This window comes from Pteropus alecto, unplaced genomic scaffold, assembly GCF_000325575.1.
Source record: "Pteropus alecto unplaced genomic scaffold, ASM32557v1 scaffold61, whole genome shotgun sequence".
Taxonomy (NCBI): domain Eukaryota; kingdom Metazoa; phylum Chordata; class Mammalia; order Chiroptera; family Pteropodidae; genus Pteropus; species Pteropus alecto.
This window is the reverse complement of record NW_006434835.1, coordinates 3,754,358-3,760,615: the sequence shown is the minus strand read 5'-3', so window position 1 is coordinate 3,760,615 and position 6,258 is coordinate 3,754,358. Positions and strand designations below refer to the sequence as shown.

Here is a 6,258-nt window from a genome sequence, read left to right as displayed (position 1 = left end):
GGGGGAGGAGCGGGCGGGCGCTAGGACATTGGGTGACGAATGGGACGAGCTCGATGGGCTCCCATCGCGGGGACTGCTGTGCCAGAGGGTCCCCTACTCCCTGAGGCCCGGTTCCCCGTGTCGTCGGGGGAGCTGGGGTTGTCACCGGAGGCGGGCCAGGCACACTGGGGGTGACGGGGCTCTGCAGCACCTCGACCGCCCGTCCTTACGCTTCTGCGTCGTGTCGTTTCGGTGACAAGGGATGCCCGGGCCATTGCTTTCTGGACCGTCGGGGCTACAATTATCTCCTTGATTACTCCCCAGGATTTCCTTTTCTCCTCTCGACCTCCGTCACGGGGGGGTCGGGGTTAAGGCGAGTAACCTGTGGAGCTTGGGCTGCTTCTGAAGCGACGGGGCCAGGGCTGGTCTCGTGGGAATGGCGGACGGTGTTTCACAGCGGACGTCCAACGTCGAGTCAACAGTCATTTGTCTCCCTCTTCTCCAGGTTGGCGGAGGTCGAGGTCAAGTTTCCAACCAGTAGATGTGGAGCAGGGACCCTGGACGTCTGCCTGCACCCTCACCCCCATTCCGGGACTTTGTTCATTAGCTGAGTCAAAAATCCATAGACGAGCAGGTAAAGAAGAGGTGGTTCACATATACGATGGAATATCATTCAGCCATTCAAAGGGATGAAATCTTACCATTGGCAACGACGTGGCTAGACCTAGAGAGTACTATGTTGAGTGAAATAAATCAGACAGACAAAGACAAACACTGTATGATCTCACTTATATGCGGAATCTAAGGAACAAAATACACGAACAGACAAAATGGAAACGGACTCATAGATACAGAGAACGAATTGGGTGTTTACAGAAGGGAAGGAGGCAGCGGGTGGGTGAGCAAATGGCGGGATTAAGAAGTGCAAACCGGTAGTTGCACAGTCATCAGGGGGGTGCGAGGCACAGCACAGGGAACACAGTCAATAACAGCGTCGTAGCTCCGCAGTGTGCCAGGTGGGGACCAGGCTGAGGGGGGACCGCTTCATGAATTATGTACACCTGAAACGAATATGAAATGACATTGAGTATCAGCTGTAATTGAAAAAAAAAATGAAAAAAAAAAAAGAGAGAGAGAGAGGCTGCCTATTTCAGAAGATGTCGATTAGCAAGGGGCCTGCAGGCAACAGCACCGCTTACCTCCAGCACAGGTGACGAAGGGGACGCAGGGATCTGGCGGGACCAACGGCTCTGGGTGAGCTCAGGCCTCGGTTGCCAGCTGGCGTGTGACCGGGGGCCTGCGCGGTAGGGTGTAGGGGGCGGAGATCTGCTTGAATGGCTGCAGGCTTTCTCTGAATAGTGTCTGAGAAAACACCGCGAATGATGCTTGCGAAAGTCGCAGGTGGAGGGAGAAGCTTGTGGTTAAAGAGAGTCTGCAGTCGTGAAGGGGAGCCCCGCTCCAGCACCGCGACGGGAAGCAGGGCGAAGTCACCTCCCTCTTCCGCTGCCGCCCGGGGCGATGGGCCTCGCCTGGCCTCGCCTGCACCAGGCCTCTCGCCGAAGCCTCTGGTTCCAGGGCACTGCCTGGCCCAACGCGGCCTCTCTGTGCTCAGGACTTCTGGTTCCACTCTGCCTGCCTGCTCCGCACCCTGTGGCTTAGCGACGCCCCCTCTCCCAGCCAGGGCCCCGGAAAACTGCCACCTCTGCCTCCCTCCAGCTCTGCCTGCCCTGTCTGCAGCTGGCACAGACGCGGGGAGAGGCTCCTGGTGGAGAATGATTTTCCCGAGAAACAAAGGTGAGGAACCCATCGGAGGTTTGCTTCCCGGCTGGGCCACTAAGGTTCCATCGCCGTAACTAGGGCAAAAGAATGTTTGTGAATTAGCCCGAAAGACGGACCGTGTCTTCTCATCCCTTTCCCGTGAGACCTTACAGTCTCAAATAAAAAATGTTGACTGACAAATGCACTTTTAGAACAGGGTCCTTCCTTAACCACTTACCAGTTTTAAAGTTAATTTTGAACTGTGACAGTCACACGACTGTATTCCGGAAACCGGAGAAGGAAGCGTGTCCTCTGCCATCCAGCTCTTCCTCTGCTGCGTCCCAGCCACTCACCCCGGCCCCGCGTCTCAGTACCACACGTCTCTGCCGACCCGCGGCAGAGAGAATTCTGCGCGTTGCTCTTTCACTTAGCTTTGAATTCTAAGCCCGTTGGATGTCGCTGGGGAGTCTTTGCAACCGTCGCCGACGGCGAGAGAATGGAAGAGCCATGGTCGCTCCGCTGCCTGGGACGCGATCTCTGTGTGAGCTGGGCACTGACCGCCAGCGGAGGTTTCAATGACTGCGAAACTCGCAAAGTTCTAAAAAGGGCAAGGAGCAGTTAGAGTTCGAGTCACAGGAAGAGGAAAAATCAGGGTGTCTTGGTGTGGCCTCACGCCTAACTGGGCCACCTGCAAAGTCAGCCATTGCCCGCTAGAAAGGGCTGTGGTGGGCCGGGGGGTGGGGGGCTGGGCTCAGCGCCATAAGCTGGGGTCTGGGAGACCCACGTCGGTGGGTTTCTTCCCGTCCTCCTGCTCCCCACTCGCAGCAGGCGTGAGCTCTCCATCCTCTCTGCCCCTGTCCCCGTTGGAGGCCACCCCCCTCCCATGCATGCATCCGAGTCTGGGAATTCAGGCTGTGTAGTAGGAGGGGTCCTATGGCCCACGGGCTTGTGGGGGCTGTGGCTCTGTCCTGAGCCCCTTCCTGGCTCCACCCGCGGGAACTGGGGTGGAGCTTCATCTGACACATTTGCCCGGGTCTTCGCTCGGACCGTCAGAGACACTTACGATCCGGGAGCAGTGAAGCCAGCCGCGCTGTGAGTCTGGTCCTGGGGTGGCATAAGCTATATCAAACCCGAAGTACCTAGAGGAAGAGTCCTCAGTCCTGAGATGGTTGGGTTTCGCGGGGTGAGAGAGACCAGGAGGTGACGGTTCGGCAAATTGTCATCAGGACAGACAGAGTCAGGGGAAGTGACTGAGGTGGTGGCTGCTGGACCGTGACAGGCACTGCGGTAGCAGCTGCATCTGTCTGAGTCATGGCTTTCAACCCTCACGACAGCCTCTCAAGGCCGACGTTAGAATCCCATCTTGCTGATGAAGAAATGATGCTGGGGACGGGAGGCTTCCATCCTCGAGCCAGCGTGGGTTGGGGGAGGAAGGGGGGAGAGAGGAGGAAGACCCCTGAGCAGGCGGTATGACTGACAGCTTAACCGGCCTGTTTTCAGAGCCTGCTAATTCGCTGCCGCTCTGCGGAGCCTGAGGATGCCACAGGAGAGCTCGTGGGGACACTTGTCAGCCACCGTCTCCCCAGGGCAGGCGTCCGGCTGCACGGGGCAGCGTGCACAGCCCGGCCCGGCTTTGGGCATTTTTTTTCCCCCCAAAGCAATTAAACATGAGCCAGTTGTGGTCCCAGAAACAAATAATTTAAGACCAATTCCCAACGACCAGGCAATGTGATTCGTGGGTTATGCAAAATATATCTCCCATTTTTAAGTGCAGAACAAAATGAATAAACTCAGCTTAGAATTTAATAAAGCCTCTTTGGCATGTGTTTTAAGACACTGAATGTGTATTGCAATAAGCCTAAATTTAGAGATAGAAAATTAGAACGAAGCTACGTATTTACTAACTCACCGCTTAGCAATGAACAGTTATTAAGTTTCGGGCGAGTCTCTGGGTAGTTGACACACATGTTACTTTCCCTGTTGAAAGCATGAAATTTAGGACGTGGTTCCATAGTGTAGTGGTTAACACGCCTGCTTTATAGGCAGAGGGTCCTGGGTTCGTGCCCCAGTGGAGCCACAGTCCATGCATGCTCTACGGCCACACGCCTGCTTTATAGGCAGAGGGTCCTGGGTTCGTGTCCCAGTGGAGCCACGGTCCATGCATGGTCTACGGCCACGCCACTCTGAATAAGCCTGATGTCTGATCTCGGAAGCTAAGCAGGGTCAGGCCTGGTTAGTACTTGGATGGGAGACCACCTAGGAAGACCAGGTGCTATAGGCATAAATAACAATTTTTAAAAACCCATAAAATTTACATTTCTTCGAGCATCTTGCCTTTAACTTTCCTATATGCTGCATTTTAAGAGCTGTGTTTCCTTTCCATCCATTTTTCTTTTTTTTTTGCTAAATACTTATTTCCAGGGTTTTACGCTTTTTCTTGACGGAAATAACTTGATTCCACCGTGATTCTTTCGGTGTTCTCAGGTAGAGCATCATCATAGCTGCCGACTTCTCTTTCATTAAGGAACCCTGGAAGGCTTCTTTTCAAAGCGTTTCTTCGCACAACTGACACAATGGAAAGGCCTTCGTGGTATCAGGAGGCTGCCTGTGCCAGGGGCCGGGGGCCGGGGGCTTCCACACTCCAAAGCACACACCAAATGCTGCATAGAGCCGCGGCTGGCCGCCAGCTGGACACTGAATCAGGAGGGCCTTCCTTAGGTGGCCCAGTGCGGAAACCCGGGGACTCAGCCCGTACTGGAAGAGAGACGGTCAAGGTGGGTCTGTCACCCTGGGTACCGGTTCTTAAATTTTGAAAACTGAAAGTATATCAAGCGTCTGAAGAAGGCAAATGAAGAACGTAAGTCCCTCATTTATTCATTCATTCGACTTAAGAGACTTGCCTGATTGGTACCGAGGTGACATTTAGGTGACACCAGAGTGTGGTTATTTGTACATTTTAATGGCAATTCCGCTGCATGGAACGGCCATTGCTCAGGGAACGGTAGCCTGTGGGGTCAGACAGGCCTAAGTCTGCTCGTGGGCGGTGGCCGAGTTACTCTGCACCTGAGGCCTCACCTTCTCCGCCCTCAAGCTGTTTACGGTTAATGGAGAGACAGAGGACAGAGAAGCGATGACCAAATAAAACACGGAAAACCTGTAAAATGGCCATTATAAGCAAGCGCTTCAACCCCTGGGTTAAAGACAATAATTTTTAGAAATAAATTTAATCGGCTCATATTCCTTTTTTTTAAATAAACAAACAGCTGTAAGGGTTTGGCATCCTTGGAATGGCTATGACATCACAAACAAGTCACAGGAGGGAAAAATAATTGATTTAGTATCTGGATATCTTAGTTGCCACCAGTACACAGCTACTTGAGGAAGAAAACTGAAAACGAGAGGCTGACTAGATGTTTTCTAATTCTTCGGGACGCGCGAAAGCAGCCCGTCGGCGTCATACAGGAGAAGCCGGCTCTCCCCGGGGAAGGCGCAGTCTGCAAGCTGAACCCCCACTTTGCAGCACACTTTTGTCAATATTTATGAAGAGACTGTAAAAAAAAATCTAAATGAGACTGTAAAAAAAAATCTAAATGAACATCACTCACACGATGACACTGTATTTCTCCAAACATATAAGCTCCTTTCTGGGGTTGGCAAATTTTGCCAAATAAATCTCATCCAGGGCCACATGCCGACTGCTGTATTTATTTCTGACCTTGTGCTATTGAAAACTCTTAATGCTTACTTCAGCAAACAGATTTAATGACCTAGTTAAAACCAAATGGTCTTACAGAGATGCTGTAACTCCTTCTTTAAGTTATAGCAGGAGAGATTTAAAGATGCAAACAACGCAAGTCCTGTGTATCTCCAACGAACGCCAGCCTGGGATGGCTGGGCGGTTAGAAGTCAGACTTCTTTAGCTCAGCACCCGTCTGGGTCAGAGCAAAGGGTGTCTCGGTTTCCGGCTGTATTGCACAGTGTTGCAGGACATGTGTTTAATGATTTTTTTTTTTTTAACCTTAGGTGAACTCTAGCAAGAATTGTACTGGTAGGCTCTGATGGGACGCTGTGAGGAAGGGGTGGAGTGGGTGGCTGTTTTTTCTTTTCCTGAAGAAGCCGTTCACGTGGGAACAGGTGCTTTAGACTCTCCAGGTTGGGCAGCTCACAAAATAAGGCTCCTGTGCTCATCGCGGACTTTGCCTCGTGCTATCAGGAGGCTGCCTGTGCTGTACGCCAGCTTAAAGAAGCCCGTCCCTTGCGTGTCATGAGCTGCACACTCAAGCTCACTTTCTGTGTCGATCGGGCCTCAGCATGTGACAAGCACTGAGCATTCTGTGTGGCGATCATGCAGAATCGGCCCCCGGAGAATAATCCAGAACAGCAAAGGCAATGTGGAAGGAAGGACGGGGAAGGAGCAAGGCTTAGATTTTGCAAGCCTCTCCTTGGCAGACATGGCCCACATAGGGCACAGTTCTTCCAGTGTCTCTAGAGTGGCCTGCAAGAAGCTGTCCTCACTCTCAT

General features: G+C 52.6%; 1 pseudogene; it reads left to right on the top strand.

Annotated features, from left to right (window-relative positions):
• The first annotated feature begins 3,902 nt into the window (after positions 1 to 3,902).
• LOC112478621 lies at positions 3,903 to 4,018 on the top strand (annotated as a pseudogene).
• The last annotated feature ends 2,240 nt before the right edge of the window (positions 4,019 to 6,258 follow it).